This window comes from Balaenoptera musculus, chromosome 3, assembly GCF_009873245.2.
Source record: "Balaenoptera musculus isolate JJ_BM4_2016_0621 chromosome 3, mBalMus1.pri.v3, whole genome shotgun sequence".
NCBI classification, from domain to species: Eukaryota; Metazoa; Chordata; class Mammalia; order Artiodactyla; family Balaenopteridae; genus Balaenoptera; species Balaenoptera musculus.
In genome coordinates, this window is record NC_045787.1 from 32,636,486 (window position 1) to 32,654,542 (window position 18,057).

Here is an 18,057-nt window from a genome sequence, read left to right on the forward strand (position 1 = left end):
TTAATTAAGAAAAAAAGCCACTGAGGGAAAAATAAGTATTATATTTACTTGTCTATACAACTCCCCTTCAGATTTTCTATTAATATGCCAGACGTACAAGGGACAGTTCCAGGTTGGTTTAGTTATCAGAATTAGCAATCTCTAAACTAATCAAAAATTCAAATGACACTAGTACTTTTTAAGTATAATAAGATTATATCTAAAATACAAATCATATTCAGGTTGTTTAATCCTCTGAAACTAGCCTAGGTGTTTAACAATTAGAATTATAATTTTAAAATTTTGGTCTTAGAGAAAAAAGAGGAAATCCTTACAGTGAAAAACAAATACAGCAGCAGCCTCTCATATCTTCTCTCCTCAATCTAGTATCCAAAATACACGCAGGTGCATGCACGCACACACAAACATACACTTAAAAGCTCTGTTTCAAATGAACAACTACTTTTAAACTACTGTAAACAACAGGAGGACATGTACAGGAACACTATTTTCAAAACCTTTGTAAGGGACAAAAAACTTTTTTCCTTCAACAACTTAAACATAAAAATAAACCTCTAAACAAATGCTGATGAAGGCAAGTTCTTAACGGGGGAAAAAAACAGCTAATAAATGCAGGAGAAATATTAGAATTTTAAAAATCATCACTTATGAAATAATGGATCTAGATGGATCTAAACGAAGACCATCAGTGGATGCTAAAACCATTAGGGAAAAGATGGATGCGGAACTGTACGATGGAAGATAAGGCTGATATTCCCCTGAATGCTGTAACTGATCTTAGCATCACTAAAGGGACACTCAGATATTATATATGTCATGATGTGATGCAACAGAAAGTAAACAACACCATGAATATTCTAGCAAAAAAAACCTGAACTTCAATTGAAGCTGCTTGACTTAACTTCCAGTTTACAGAAAATACAAGAGATGGAGGGAAAAAAATTAAATGATCCAGAGGGAAAAAATCAGGCAAATCCAGAGTGTGAGACAGTCTACTAAGCAATTTGCCTAGTTAATTCAAAAAGTCAATGCCATGGGAAAAACTTTTAAAGGTCAGAGAATTGTTCTAATGTTCTAAATAAGGGTCCACAGACTTTTTTCTGTAAAGGGCCAAACTGTAAATACTTTAGGCTTTGGAGACAAGACAGTCTCTGTTCCAACTACCTGACTCTGCTGCTCTAATGTGAAAGCAACCACAGACAACACAAATGAGTGGTGCTGTGTATCAACAAAACTTTATTTAGAAAAACAGATGGCATACAAAGTTTGATCCACTAACTGTATGTAGTCTTAGACCCGGCTCTAAATTGAAAGAGACTAAAAACACCTAACAACCGGTAACGATGTATGAGTCTTGATTGGATCTTCAGCCAAAAAATCAGCTATAAAAAACATTTTATGGACAACTGCAAAACTAAATACGTATGAGATACTAACATATATTAGGAAATTACTGTTGTCTTACATGCTAGTTATATTATGGTTATTTTGGAAATGTCCTTATTGATAGAAAATTCATATAGAAGTTTTCAGGGATAAGCTTTCATGATGTCTGCAACTTATTATCAAATGGTTCATAAAACATATACAGAGAAAGCAAATATGGCAAGATAACAACTGCTGAATCTAGGTGGTGGGTAAACAGATGTTCACTGTAATTTTCAACTTTTTTGTATGTTTCAAAATTTTTACAATAAAAAGTTAGAAAACAGTTTTTAATGGAAAGTTATAAGCATGTCCCCTATCTTTCTACATACACACATGCACACAATCATTAAAAGCCAAGTTTGCTGCTTGATAACAATATACTCAAAAACAAAAAGGGAAAAAAAGTAAACTATGTTTTTTTAAATGCACATCCAGTTTGATCTAGCAATTCCATTTCTATAAACCTTTCTTGGACTGACCTGTATGTGTGCACACTTATATCTTTGAAAGGATACCCACTATATCATTTGTAAAAATTAAAGATGAAAATGTTCTTTTTCAAAAGAGGTAAGGTTAAATACATTTTAGAACATCATACAATGAAATACAAGTATACCTTCATATCCAAATCTTTCCGGTTCCTGATTTCAGATAGTAAGAGTCTGGATAGTAAGAGACCTACGACACAGCCATTAAAAAAAAAAAGGACTTTCCCTATGGCACAGTGGTTGAGAATCCGCCTGCCAATGCAGGGGACATGGGTTCGAGCCCTGGTCCAGGAAGATCCCACATGCCGCGGAGCAACTAAGCCCGTGCGCCACAACTACTGAGCCTGCACTCTACAGCCCATGCACCACAACTACTGAAGCCCACACGCCCTAGAGCCCGCGTGCCCCAACAACTGAGCCCACGCACTGCAACCACTGAAGCCCATGCACTCTAGGGCCCATGTGTCACAACTACTGAACCCGCGTGCTGCAACTACTGAAGCCTGCGTGCCTAGAGCCCGTACTCTGCAACAAGAGAAGCCACCGCAATGAGGAGCTTGCGCACGGCAACGAAGAGTAGCCCTGCTCGCCACAACTAGAGAAAGCCCGTGTGCAGCAACGAAGACCCAACACAGCCCCCCCCAAAAAAAGATCTCTAAGATGTATTAAGTTAAAAAGACAAGGGAGAGAATGGTATATAGATTGTATTTAGAATGCTACCATTAATGATGTTTTAAAAGCTCTATAGACCCACAAGCTTATAAATATAAAGATGATCTTGGCAGGATATCAAGAAACTGGTGACTGTGGCTGCCTCTGGGAAAGTGAAATAAGAGGCTAGGGGACAGGAGTAAGGGCAAGCCTCTTCACTGTGCATCCTCTGTTATTACTGCATTTGCTTTTTAAGAATCATGAGTATGTTTCATTGCCTTTTTCTTTTCACTAAAAATTTTAAGAATAAATTAAATAAACCATGGATCTGGGAAAGATCACATACAGAAGAGAGTAGATAAGAAAGAGAAAAGATACCAGGGCTGGAGTTTTCACAATCTGGAGGTCAAGCAAAGAAGGAAGGACCAGCAAAGATGACTGAGAAGCAGAGAAAGAAAGGAAGGAGAAAATTCAGGAGTGTGTGTGATTTTATAGAAACCAAGAGAGAAGTCTGTCATGGAGAGAGTGACGAGTTGTACTGAATACTTCAGAAAGCTCTAATATCATGCAGGTCATTGGGGACACTGACCAAAACAGTATTGTTGGAATGGTGGGAATGGAAGCCAGACTGAATAGTGAAGTGGAAGTAAAAAGGTAGGGACAGTGAATGACTCACTTGGGAAGTTTTCCTGTGAATATCAAAGAGAGAAATGAGAAGATTACGCATATAAGAATATAAGATCAAGAGGTGATTTATAGGGACTTCCCTGGTGAAACAGTGGTTAAGAATCCACCTGCCAATGCAGGGGACCTGGATTCGAGCCCTGGTCCGGGAAGATCCCACATGCCACGGAGCAACTAAGCCCGTGCGCCACAACTACTGAGCCTGTGCTCTAAAGCCCACAAGCCACAACTACTGAGCCCACGTGCCACAACTACTGAAGCCTGTGCACCTAGAGCCGGTGCTCTGCAACAAGAGAAGCCACCGCAGTGAGAAGCCTGAGCCACAGTGAAGAGTAGCCCCCGCTCGCCACAACTAGAGAAAGCCCGCACGCAGCGCCGAAGACCCAACACAGCCAAAAATAAATAAATAAATTTATTTATTTATTTTTAAAAAAAAGAGGTGATTGACATATCTCAAACACAACGTGTTCAAACTGAACTCACCATCATCTCCTACTCCAAATTTACTCTACCCGTATATCCCTGACTTAAAGAACAGCACCACCGAGTCATTAAGAAAATCCTGAAGCCATTCTTGACTATACTTTTCCCTGCTCTAGGTCACATTAGTCTTCAATTCTCTAATTCAATTCCTTTAATCCACTGTCACTGCTACTAGTGTAGGTCCTCAGCCTTCCAGGATGGTCAAAAATTCAATAAACCAGTCTTCCTGAGACCAGTCTTGCCTGACTCCAATCCATTTTCTACTCTATCTCAGAAAAAAATTTCCAAAACATAGTTTTAATGAGTTCACCTACTGATAAAAACATTTCAATAGCTCCTGGTTACCTTCAAGACACTCAAGTTCAGGCCTCTTACATTTAACTAGATATCCAATAGACATGTCTCGGCTCCAAATCCCCATTCTCCTCTAGACACTCCTTTCACTGACGTCGTACATTATGCTCCTTCCAGTTCTACTGAACTATTGTTGATACTCCAAAGGGAGAGATTTTCTCTGGCCTCTTCTTGGCTTTGCACATGCAGATTCCTACGACTGGAACATTGTTCTGCCCCTTCCTCAGCTAATTTCCATTTATCTTTTATGACTGTTCTGATGCTATCTCCTCCCAAAAATCTTGTAAAACAGGCTTTAATTCTTCCATTCCCCCATTTAGTTAAACACCCCCCTTTTATATCATCCAAGGAACTCTCTAAAACAGTACTCTTTACTCCATATCAAAACAGCTTCCCTCTTTGTGTTGTCCCCCAAAAGATGCTTATCTAATATTTTCTTTGTGGCATCAATGCCTAACAAAAGCACTAAATAAATGAGTAAAAATAGATACAAGACATTAATGTACTAAGTTAATTTGAGCGAAGGGAGAAGAATATGAAACAACAAATGACAAATGATGTTGAACATAATTTTATCTTTGCTGAATCACACTGCTAGATTTTATGCAGCTTTAAAGTAAATTTTAATTACTTGTCCTGATTAAATTCTTGACAAAAGAAAAGATGCATACATGAAAACACTGCTAAACTCAAAAGCTTTATTCTAGATATAACTGATTCCCATTCCCAGTGGTTTTGTTCTATAAAGTCACCATAAAGACTGAATTAATGAATACTGAATCATTGGTTCTAAGGTTAAGTTCCAGCAAGCCTCTGGTCACATTTTTATCAACTGATTAACATATAACCCTGTTTATGTCCGTTTCTGTTTAAAGACATCTTTAATACACATTGCTGATTCACTAACACTGAACTCGTGGCCAGCAGCACTGTAGCTCAGGCCTGGATGAAGCTTACCTAACACGCGTATTTTCTCCACATGGCACATCACAGCCTTCTTGGGCTTAACAACGCTAGACAGCACTTCTGCGCTACACTTGGGGGCCTTTTTAAACAGCAAAATCACCAAGAAAAGGCAAAAAAAAAAAAAGTGCAAAACATAACACTAAATAGACCACAGAGAGCACGCTTGTTTTCACTATGAGAGATAAAACACAAAGGCAGAGGGAGCGTTGCCTTGTTTGACTCAGCTGGGAACTCAGATGGGAAAGCACCATGAGTATTGATTTTGGTGTTGCAAATACATTGTACTGAGTAAGTGAACTCACAAATCCAAAATCCATGAATGAGGACTGACTGTATTTAAGAAGAAATCTTAGAGCATTTTTGTCAATGTCAAATAAATTGTAACTAAACACATTGATCACCACTTTCCACTAATATCATGACAGACTTCTATCATACAATTTTATGTGCTCATGTGGAAATACCAAAACAAATTTAAAAGTTATTCCTATACAGCTACATTTCAGTAAATCAGCAGCTAATATATGATTCATCATTTTATTTCCTTACTAAAAACTATATCATCAAGAACGTTAAAGGGGACTTCCCTAGTGGTCCAGTGGTAAAGAATTCGCCTTACAATGGAGGGGACGCAGGTTCGACCCCTGGTCAGGGAACTAGGATTCCACATGCTGCGGAGCAACTAAGCCTGCGTGCCACAACTACGGAGCTCGCGCCCCTCAATTAGAGCCCGCGTGCCGCAAACTACAGAGCCCACGCGCCCTGGAACCTGCGTGCCACAATTACAGAGCCCAGGCACCCTGGAGCCCGCACACCACAACTAGAGAGAAGCCGGAGCACCACAACGAGGAGCCCCCGCACCGCAACGAAAGATGCTGCATGCCTCAACGAAGATCCTGCGTGCTGCAACTAAGACCTGACGAAGCCAAAAATAAATAAATTAATTAATAAATAATAAATAAATCTTTTAAAAAATTTTAAAAAAGAATACTAAAGTTTTCACCTTATTTTATATTGTTTTCTAATATTTATAATCATTGTTTCCCCAAAATGTTTAACGATAGAAATAACTTTTCTGGCTTAGTTTAGATTTTGTTATTGGAAGTTCAGTATATAATATTTGAAATTAAAGTTTAGTTTGCTTCCTTGATTTTGTGGGAGCTTTCATAGAGAAATTATAATGATGTTGAGATTTGACTGAAAATCGTGCGATTTCCAATGTAGGTAGATCAGGTTCCAAGTTTTAGACAAAGGTCAATTCCCTGAATTAAACCACACACCCACAAAAAAACCCTCCATAAATTACTTTGAGTTCTTCTGTCTAGAATTTAGAATAACATTCTGAAGAAAGCAAGGAGAAAATAATGTGCAGTTCCATACAATGAGCATTCAGCATAAGGAACTTAACTTCTCGCAACTTCAGATAGGCTCAGAAAGGAAGAAAAAAAGAAGCAAAAACAATGAAAGAAAAAAATATACTGCCTAATTGCATATTCTCTCAAGACAGTCATATTGAAGGAAAGGGGATCTAAAACAGGAAGAAGTATTGAGATGATGCTCAGACTGGAGTCCCAGTATGTTTTACGAGGCAAGAGCAAGAGACACGATATAAATATACTTTAAAAATAGGGCTTCCCTGGTGGCGCAGTGGTTGAGAATCTGCCTGCTAATGCAGGGGACACGGGTTCGAGCCCTGGTCTGGGAAGATCCCACATGCCACGGAGCAACTGGGCCCGTGAGCCACAACTACTGAGCCTGCGCATCTGGAGCTTGTGCTCCGCAACAAGAGAGGCCGCGATAGTGAGAGGCCCGCGCACCGCGATGAAGAGTGGCCCCCGCTTGCCGCAACTAGAGAAAGCCCTTGCACAGAAACGAAGACCCAACACAGCCAAAAATAAATAAATAAATAAATAAATAATAAAAATAAAGGAATTCCTTTTAAAAAAATAAATAAATACTAAACTGCTCTGAATTTTAGTCACTATCAATTAATGAAATTATGTGGACACAGGATTAGGTTAAGTCATAAAGTCTACTCTCACTAATAATTTAAACAATTTACCTACACAAAAGAACAAACATGTCTTTAAAAGTTTCTAATTTATTATAGACAAGAACAAACAATTTACGGCAGATCAATTCACTCTGGAAACAGTAGAAAGGTCCTCTGAAATTACATGGAAGTGCACACACACGGAATAAAGGTCATTTTCCAAAGCAAACTGAAACAACGATGCCAACGTCTAACTAGTACAGGACGTTTCTTAGTTGTTACTGTATTGAAAGCAATTACCCTGTTCTACTCCTTGCTACACTAGGCAATGAGAATTTTCTGAAAAATTTCTAAAAAGTCATCATTTTAATATCCCAATTTTTACTTTAGATACAAAAATCATTTGAAATATTTTACCACCTATATTACTCATTCGTTTAGCATACACATACATGTCACAAAATAAAATTCACCAGAAATTAATTCTAGTATAATTTGGATTAAATAAAAACATTTACAAATAAATCAGTAGTTCCCTTATTTTAATGATAAATATGATAAAATCACAATAAAGGCAAAACAATAAGTAGAACTCCCTTCGCCTGGATGAACTCAATCATTTGTCTTCTTGCTTCCTTGGAGAAGCCTTCTGTGACCCCTTATCTAAATCACTCTGGCTCATGGTACCCGGTTATTTATCTTTGTAAAACTATTTGAAACTTTATATTTATCTCTGTGCTTATTAAACTAAAAGCTCTATGTAGACAGTGCAAGAGGTATTTTGCTCACCAAAGTATATGCAGCTGTATCAACTAACACAGGACGAACTGGGACAATATGGGAGGGGCCCTGACTGGAAAACAGCAGCCTCTGCCTAATCCAAAATTTTAAATTCCACAATTAGAAATGTAGTCTTAAGAGTCCTAATGCATTTCAGCATATTTGGAGAATCTAGCAATAAAAATAGAGTACACTTTTGTCCTAAGAAAGATACATTATTTGAGAAATGAGAATTAATCCTAGTGATCACTGAAGAATTTTTAGTCCATAAGATAAATGTAAAAATCCTAAATAAAGGATTAGCAATTAAATCCAGCAACTTGCTAAAGTACAAAATCTACATGACCATGTAGGGTACACCTCAGAAAAACATTAGAAAAGGTTTCATATGTAATAGATAATGGAGAAAAAAAAGTATATGACACTCAACAATGCTTACTATAATTCAATACCCATTTTTTATTATTCATAGCTATCACCTATAATGTTTTAACAAAATGTATATACAACATTAAAGAAATTTAGTTCCCTGGTGCTATTATCCACTAAGTATTAATGGTATTACCTCTAAAAGCATTAACTGTGTCACCTAAAAAAACGCATTTGTACTTCTTAGGCATATTACAGGTGATTATAAACTTGTCTCTAAATAATATTTCCAAATGTTACTATAGACACAACATGAAAAACTTTGGAAGTATGTTATGTTCTACCTTCTTTCTCTGGAAAATTAAATTGTTGCTTCATAATAATCTTTATACTCATAATTTTCTAACTAATAGCATAGTAGTAAATTCCACAGGATTTAACAGTAGCAAGTCTATGTCTCCCAGTCTTAGCCTATCTGTCCAGTCTTTTTTCTCCCCACCACACCTCTGCTTCACTTAGCTGTGTCTTTGCCCCGTCTCTACCTACATATCACTCCTTTGTTCGTGTGGGTTCCTCAGTGTACAAACATGTGCACATTTAGGTTCCTGTTCCTCCCCCTCCTCACCTAGTCAAAGGCTCTCTCTCCTCTAAGACCAAGTGAAAATCCGCTTTTCTCATGAAGACCATGAGTACCACTTAACTGACCACACAGTCACACTTATATTTCTAAAGTAATTTATGTTTTACAAAGCAGTTTCCATACAATTACTTAACATACAATTATTTTCGTAAAAAGTTAATTCACTTAGTGCTCACAAAAAGTCCTATAAGATTGGCATTACTTGTTTTCATTTCACTGATGGAAGAAACAAAAGTAGAGAGCAACTACAGGACTACTCCAAAGGCACATGGTACTAAGCCTACACAAACCAGGATTTGAAGCTAGCTCTTATAACTACATGACCAATGCTTTCTCTAACCACCCCAATATTGTTTTCGTTTAATTTTTCTCTAATTCTTCCATGTATTTCTATCTTCTCTTTACTAATGAGTTCAGGGACCAAAGGGTGGGTTTGCTGTATTCTCTACAACACCCAGAACATGACCGGGCACATAGAAGGTGCTAATATCACAGATTCTACCTATCTCATTTGTCCTACCTTCTCCAAGAGAAATCTTGGAAAGCAGCAGAGAGAAGCATGGAAGACATGAAAAGAGGACAGAAGCTAGCATGCTTACAATACATTAAAAAAAAAAGATGGAAAGACGTAAAAACAAATTCTACCCTAAGACAAAAGTAGCAAACACCTTAATTCTTACTTTGTTTCATCTCACCATTCCATGTACAGAAATTACAAGAAATTCCGAAGACTAGGGGAATAGAAATATGGGTAGAAAGAATCAAGAGATTAGAATTATAGGTACCTTAAGACCCTGGGATGTCTGAGGTTTCAGGCATCTTTGTGGCTTTTGAGGAAGGGCCTAAAGCCAAGGTCAGCGTAGTAATGGTCCATACAATGAATATTTTAGGCTTTGTGGGCCATATTGTCTCTGACACAACTACTCAATTCTGTTGTAGCACAACAGACAATACACAAACAAACAATTCTGTTGTAGCCACAGACAATACACAAACAAAAGTACATGTTTGTGTCCCAGTAAAACTTTATTTATAAAAATAGACTAAGGTTTGCCAACACCTACTCTACTTGGGCCAACTACTGTTAAACTGCCACATTTGTCAAATGTCCTTTTTTCTTTCAGTCCTATTTTCTGCCTACCTCAAGCAGGGGCAGTTATCACCCCATGGAGGGCATGTATGGCAATTTATAGAGGACTTTTTGGTTGTCACTAAGACTTGGAGGCACTAGTGGCAGGGGTTCAGGGATGTTAACATCCTGCAAGGCAAAAGGCAATCCTGCACAACAAGACACTGTCCTGCCCAAAATGCCAAGAGCATTATTCCTAAGAATCAGGCCGGCTCATCCCACCCACTGCCACAAAGCTGCTTATGCACCTAAGTTTAAGTTGTCCCAAGGTACAAAATAAACTAAGAAGTTCAAGATGACACTGACCATCCCTAGTTCTGTTTTCTCTTTTCATTAGGCAGGCATGCAAACTTGAGGCAAAAAGAAAAATGTCCTCTTCCCATTGCACTGCTTTGGTTTTGAAAACATAGCCACTGCTGTTAGCAGAGGCACTGCCAAATGAAACGTGCTTTGTTCACCAAGACATACAAAGGTTTAAAGGAACAAGCGAGCTGCTTTCCACTGGCTAAAGAGAAGCAAGAACTGGTGGGCATTTACTTCACTACTGTGGGCTTGGTGAATTCCCTCCCCTCCCTCATTTCTCATTTCCTCTTTGATTTACTTCTCCTGGCCTACAAATAAAAGGTGGCACCATCTAGTTCCTCCACTTCTGGATCACAGGAAACTTGGCACCTAATAAATCAATGGTCTCTCGTAAGCTCCACAGCATATCTCTTAATTCAACTTTGGTTTGGAACAGACCGAACAGGCACAGCCCTACTGCAGCTGCTGGATAGGAAACATTAAAAGATAAAAACTTGGTTTAAAGTCACTCTGGTTAATAAGTGACCAAAGTCTGATTCAGCCAGTTTAAAGACAACCTTAACAGTATGCAACCGAACTAGCACAAAGAAGGAAGCAGAGTGAATAGTTCCAGGGACTGCCCAAGGGTGGGGTGAGATAATACCCTACACTGAGGTAAAGAACAGCTGGTCACAAAGCACCGAGCTGACTTTGTGACCACCTAGAGGGGTGGGATAGGGAGGGTTGGAGGGAGAAGCAAGAGGGAGGAGATATGGGGATATATGTATATGTATAGCTGATTCACTTTGGTATAAAGCAGAAACTAACACACCACTGTAAAGCAATTATACTCCAACAGAGATGTTAAAAAAATTTTTTTTAATAAATTAAAAAAAAAAAAGAACAGCTGGTGACCAAGCCAAATAAGTCAGCACACTTATTACCAGATAGAAATACCAAAGTGTTTAGCTACTTTGCTCCCAATTATATTTGTAATTTACTGTAGCATAAAGTTTAATGAGCTATATAGTTACCAGCTTATTTATTTAATAAATGTTTATTGAGCACCAGAGCAGAATACTACTCTGGGTCAGGTAGTATTCTAGGTACTGAGGGTGCAGCATTCAATAAGACATAAAAGGACCCTACTACTCTTCTAGAGCTTACATTCTAGACTGTATATGTGTGTGAAGAATGCACAGAAGGACAACAAACGTAAGTTAAAACATGGTTAAGTGCCATGATGAAAAACACATGGACGGATGTGATAGGGGTGAATGCATGGTCAGAAAAGGTCTCTCTGGGAAGGCATCTGAGCTGAGTGAGAGCTGAATGACAAAAAGCGGCCAGCCAATGGAAAATCTGGAGAAGTTCATTCCAGACAAAGGAAGAGCCCAAGGCAGGATCAAACACCCCATTTTTTGAGGCAAGAAAAGAAAACGAGCATGGCTATAGAAGAAGGAGGAAGGGGATTGCGAGGCCAGAGAGGTAGTCCAAAGCCATGATCATGAAACTAGTAGTCCATAGTTGTGAGTGTGGATTTCACTGTATGAGTGATGAATCCATAAAGTTTCCATGCAACACAGAGACATGAATTGCTTTACATTTTGAAAAGATCAGTCAGGCCCAGGGGAGGAGAATGAACTGTAGGGGTACAAGAATGAGCACAGGGAGGCCTGTTAGTTAGGAGACTACCAGAGTAATCTAGGTAAGAGCTGACAGTAGATTAGACTAGGATGACAGCCATGAAAACAGAAGGGAGGATAAAAGTGATTTAGAATATATTAAAAAGTAAAATCATCTCAACTTGGATTGGATATGAGGAGTGAAGAAAAGAAAGGAATCCAGGATGATATCTTAGCTTGGGTTACCTGGGAAATAAAGCCTGAGGCCTAAGCTATATTATAGGCTAACGCTGTGTTGGGAGTAGGATCCAAGGGAAGCAAGAGTAAGGGGAAAAAAAAAAGAAAGAAAAGTGAGGCAGGAAGGAGGGAGAATAAATATAAGGCATATGTTAAGCTGACAAGAGCTTCAAAACAAACACAGATGATTGTTAATCTTGTAGAACTTCTTCAGAGACAGTATGAAACCTCTTTGTATTGGAAACAGTCCAGTGGGGAAAGGAGGAAAAAGAATTTATCTGCAGCCTCCCTCCCATATCCTGTCTCCCCTAGATCAAAGTCAGCCCCACAAGTCTTTAACCCACTCACACTTGTGGGTGTGTGACCCAGTCCCTCTAAAGCACCTATAGGTCCAACCTGGCCAGTGTCAAGGTGTGATGGTCTTTCATTATCAGTTAGCACCGTACATAGGGGCTCTCTGGTCTGTGCTGACAGCAGCAGCTGCCAGGACTTTATGGTAATAAGAATATTTGTAAGGACCTATAATGAAAAATAATCTGAAAATATATATATATATATATAAACTGAATAACTTTGCTGTATTCCTGAAACTAACACAACATTGCAAATCAACTGCACTTCAATTTTAAAAAAACATAAAAAAAAAAGAATACCATGAGCTGTCTCAAGGGCAGGGTTTTGGAGGTGAGTGGGGCTGATTAGCTCTGGAATGGCACATAAACCAGCAGAGATGACTCCTGGCTTTTGGGCTTCAGTAATTGGGTAAATGGTGGCACCTTTTATTACTGACATGGGCAAGACTGGAAAGGACCAGATGTTGGGGAGAAAATTCAAGAGTTCTGCTCGGTACATGTTAAGTTTGAGATACTAATCTGACATCCAAGTGGGTATAAAGCAAGCATGGGAGACAAAGAGTCTGGAATTGAGGTGGGAGGACAGCCTGCAGGCTGTAGTGATTGGCATAGAGATGGTACTGAAAGTAAGAGACTACATAGGTTCAAGAAGGACAAGAACGTATATGGAAAAGAAAAAAGGTATTGTCTAAATACTGTGGCCCACTAATATTTAGAAAATGAAAATGAGCAAAAGAAAACAGCAAGCAAAGAAGATTAACAAGCAGTGGACACTGAGACAAAAGGAAACTCATGAAGAGTGTGGTGTTGCAGATTAGAGGGCAGTATATTTAAGAAGGGAGTGCTCAGCTGCGTTGAATACCAAGAGGCACACTAAATGAGAACCAAGACCTGATGACCGGATTTGACCATGGAGGTCATCAACAACCTTTAGAAGGGTGGTTTCAGTGGATTAGTGGGGACAGCAACTTGACTGGAATGGACTGAGAGGATGACTCATCAAGAAATGGAGTCTGTTGTGAAGGGGGAGCAAAGAAATGGTAGGGTGTGTGGAGTCAACGGAAGGTTTTTAAATGGATGCTGTCAGGGTATGTTTGTGTACCAGTGAGAGGGAGCCGGGGGGCGGGGGGAAGGGGCAATAAGGGGTAGGGGAATAGAAGGTACAAACTATTATGCATACCACACAGGGAATACAGCCATTATTTTATAATAACAAATGGAGTACAACCTTCAAAACTTGTGAATCACTATATTGTACACCTGTAACTTATATAATATTGTACATCAACTATAATTCAGTAAAAAAAAAAATAGGGTAAAAAAAGAGAGAGAGAGAAGACAACAGATGACATGAAAATGAAAGGGGGTTTTAGGAACAGTATTCCTGAAAAGGCAAGAGAGATGAAGTGTAGTGCACAAGTGGAGGGGTGGGCCTTTGATAAAAGAAGGGGCGCTTCATTACAACACAGTGAACGCAGATGGCTTGGATGCAGACGCACTCAGATTGGGAGATGTGGTGGTGAGAAAATAAAGGCATTCTACACTGACTGCATCTATTCTCTTCCAAAGAATAAGAGGCAAGATCACAGTAATTAAATATATTCAGGTTGGCACTCAACAGACTGCGTTTCACACAGCCAGGTCACCTTCAAGTTCACTCTCGTAAGTATGCTTTTCTAGACAAGGAACAAAATTCATGGTAAATTCTAATTATATGCTAGCTTCACACACATACACACTAATACTCACAAGAAAAAATGAAACCACTTAGCTACACAATCAAATATCACCATCTAGTGGTTGAAACCTTAAAAGCCAACATATCAAAGCTGGGACCCACACTGTGATTCTTGAGAAGATATATCCTAGTTAGAATTAATTCAAGAAAAAGCTGTTTGAACAAAAGAACTTATAAAAAAAACTTTAATACTGCATGAAATATACCAATCACATATAAAATCTTAAAATAAATTACCTAAAGTATATTTACTGAGTGTTTACTAGGTGCTAGGTGGCATGCTAAGCTCTTTTACATGGACTTGCTCCTTAATACCCCAATAGTCTATGAGATAAGTGTCACCATTTTAATATAAGGAAACTAGAAATTGACCCTTGAAAGGTTAAGAATGTGCCCCAAGTTTATACAGATAGAAATGATAAAACTAGGATCTGAACGGAGTTAAACTAACTTCAAAATCCACACTCGTAACCACTAGACTTACTATACTGTCTCTATAAGGCACCAACATTACTTAGGGCTTGCGTAGAAAAGTAAACTAGTCTTCTGTTACAAAGAATCATGAATACTACAAGGTAGAACTTCAGAACTTAAAAACCATTCCACTGCAAACCGAATTTTTCTAAGAGCAGTTATAGTTTGTTACTAACGAAATAAACTGGACAACAGGAGACTCTGATGCTCAAGAACTATGCCTCCTTTGGAGGAAGACTGACATTAACACACTTGGATCATGCATATTCAATGCATTCAGAAAACTCTCTCTGTGCTAAATAAAACGAAATAAGAGAATCTTGAGGGCAAAAATGAAGAAAATCACAAGGAGGCAAAAGGATGTATCCCAGGAAATAGAAGGTGCTCCCTCCTCCCTCTCTCCTTCTGTAGTAATTCCTCCAGGGGCATTCCCTACTTCTCTACCATTCTAAGGATTATTACTCATTCCAAGTTCAAAGGTGTTCCATATTTTGTTACTTAATCCTTACCATCATAGGTTATAGGGAAAGGAATAAGACTCAGAAAAGAACAGTAATTTTCAAGTGTCATATTCTCATACAGATAGGAAAATTCTATTCCCAAAGGTCCTTTGTGGTTGGGATATGAAATAAAATATGTTCTCAGAATACTTTGTTCTAATCTGGAGTTTAAAATATATATTCCTATAGTACAATGCAATATATGGTAGTTAATCCACAAAAACCTATTTAGCCATAATATAGCAAAACACAGCAGCCTTATAAATATTCAATAAATATTTACTGAGGGCCTGGGAAGTGCCACAAATTGGTCCAAGAGCTGAAGGTAGAGGACAAAAGTCTGTCTAGACAAAGTCCCTACATTCCTGGAGCTTACATTTCTACAGAAGAAAGACAACTAAATATAAACAACTAAATAAGTGTATAAGGTAACTTCAAAAAGGGAGAAATACTATAAGAAAATTTAATATGCTGATGTGACTGTGGTTTTTCATTACTTTGTTAAAGTCATAAAATTACTTTTCACCATTGCCAATAGAATATAATGAAAAGGGTCTTACTGTTGCATATAAAGAGATCAGTCTAGTTTTTTTTCTTCAGCAGTATTTACTGCAAACTTATTTGTATTTCTTTGCTCCAGCAATACCAAGTTGGTAGAATTTTCCTAAACATGTAAAACAATTTCTTTTACATGTTTAGGAAAATTCTTTGCATTTCCATATTCTGTTCCCACTTTCTTGAAATGCTTCCCACCACTACTGGTTTGGCAAAATACTACTCCTTCTTTGAAACCCAGCTGAAGATTGAACTTATCTGTCAGAATTTCCTTGATATACCAGACAGAACTGGTGGCTCTATTCCCTGTGATTCTAAAATATTCTGTATGAACTAACCTGTCTTACTGCATACACTACTCTGCAATGTATTGATAATTATCTGTATTCTGTGCATCTTACCAAAGGCTGAGCTCCTTAACGTCTGATAATATATCTTACCTCTCTTTGAATGTATTTTTTAAAGAAGGATGGATGGATGAATGGATATTTGATGTTATATTTTAATGATGACATTACACATTTCTTAAAAGTTGACTAATTTTATAGAAATTGGTACATCAATAAATGTTTAATACTGTTCCTGAACCAATAACTGCCACCCTAGCAACTAAATAACTTCCTGATCTGTCACCATAGGTGAGATCAACTTAATGATATCCTTTGAAACACAGATTTAGAAACATACACGTAAGTCATGAGTAAAGAATTTTATTTTTCATTCATTTGTAAGGTTTATTTGACTAGTATTCCTTTCACCTAATCACAAAATAGAAGTTTAAAATTCGTTTTTGTTTTTTTCTTGGCCACACCGTACGGCATGTGCGATCTTAGTTCCCTGACCAGGGATCGAACCAGTACCCCCTGCAGTGGAAGAGCAGAGTCTTAACCATTGGACCACCAGGGAAGTCCTAGAAGTTTAAAAATCTTTAAAAAACAACAACAAAAACATGACTTCCCTGGTGGTCCAGTGGTTAAGAATCTGCCTTCCGGGGCTTCCCTGGTGGCGCAGTGGTTGAGAATCTGCCTGCCAATGCAGGGGACACGGGTTCGAGCCCTGGTCTGGGAAGATCCCACATGCCACGGAGCAACTGGGCCCGTGAGCCACAATTGCTGAGCCTGCGCGTCTGGAGCCTGTGCTCCACAACAAGAGAGGCTGCGATGGTGAGAGGCCCGCGCACCGCGATGAAGAGTGGTCCCCACTTGCCGCAACTAGAGAAAGCCCTCGCACAGAAACGAAGACTCAACACAGTCATAAATAAATAAATAAATAAATAAAAGAACGTGAATTTCTAAAAAAAAAAAAAAAAGAGTAAAGACAAGATATTTAAAAAAAAAAAAAAAAAAAAAGAATCTGCCTTCCAATACAAGGGACACATGTTCGATCTCTGGTCAGGGAACTAAGATCCCACATGCCGCGGGTCAACTAAGCCCACATGCCACAACTAGAGAGAAGCCCACGCGACACAACTAGGGAAGCCCACGAGCCGCAACTAAGACCCAATGCAGCCAAATAAATAAATAAATATTTAAGAAACAATAAAAAAGGCTGATATAATGGAGGAAGAGGGAGTATGGGGTTGCTGGGTAGTCGGGGGGGTTCGCTGAGAAGAAGACATGTGAGCAGAGATCTGAAGGACAAGACGACAGACATCAGAACACAGGAAATAAGAGCTTTTCAGACGGAGTCATAAGACAAAGTTGTATTAAGAACTGTGTTCAAAAACACAGGGAAGGCCAATGTGGCTAAAAATGTAGTGAAAATGATGGTGGTTTAAGATAAAGTTGAAATAAAGTTTGGAAGACAGGGACTGAGTTTTATTTTTCTTAATTTAACTTCACTATTCTTCCTTATATTATTTCCTATTCCTTATATTACTTTCAATCAAGTTGAATATTCTCTTAGATATTTTTAAACCATTATTTCTATTTATTTTTGGCTTAGAGTAGCCGAACGACTCATTTCTACCAGATTCCTTTAATTCTGTTATCTTTTAAAGCTGTGTATACATTACTCCAAAAACAAATGCTAAATAGCTAAAAAACTTAATCATCTCACAGTGTTCTCCATTCAAAATAAAGCATCCAATCCAGCTGATTTCAGTGAAATGACTCAGTGTTTTGACATGCAGGAAAAAAAAAAAATGAGTTATTTTGTTTATACACAAAGTTGGTATCTCTCATCTACCACAGGAAATTCAGAGGGAATCCCATGGCAATAACTGAATAGCTTTTCCCTTCTACACACTAGTGTGGTCTAGAGAAAAAGATAAAAACAACAAAGTTAATGAACTTTTAACAGGCATTTACAGGAATTTCTAAAGATGTT

At 38.3% G+C, this 18,057-nt stretch overlaps 1 protein-coding gene across 3 annotated transcripts in view; it reads right to left on the reverse strand.

The window, feature by feature from the left end:
- TTC33 (tetratricopeptide repeat domain 33) overlaps positions 1–18,057 on the reverse strand; it is a 32,567-nt gene that overhangs the window by 10,866 nt on the left and 3,644 nt on the right. The window lies entirely within an intron of this gene.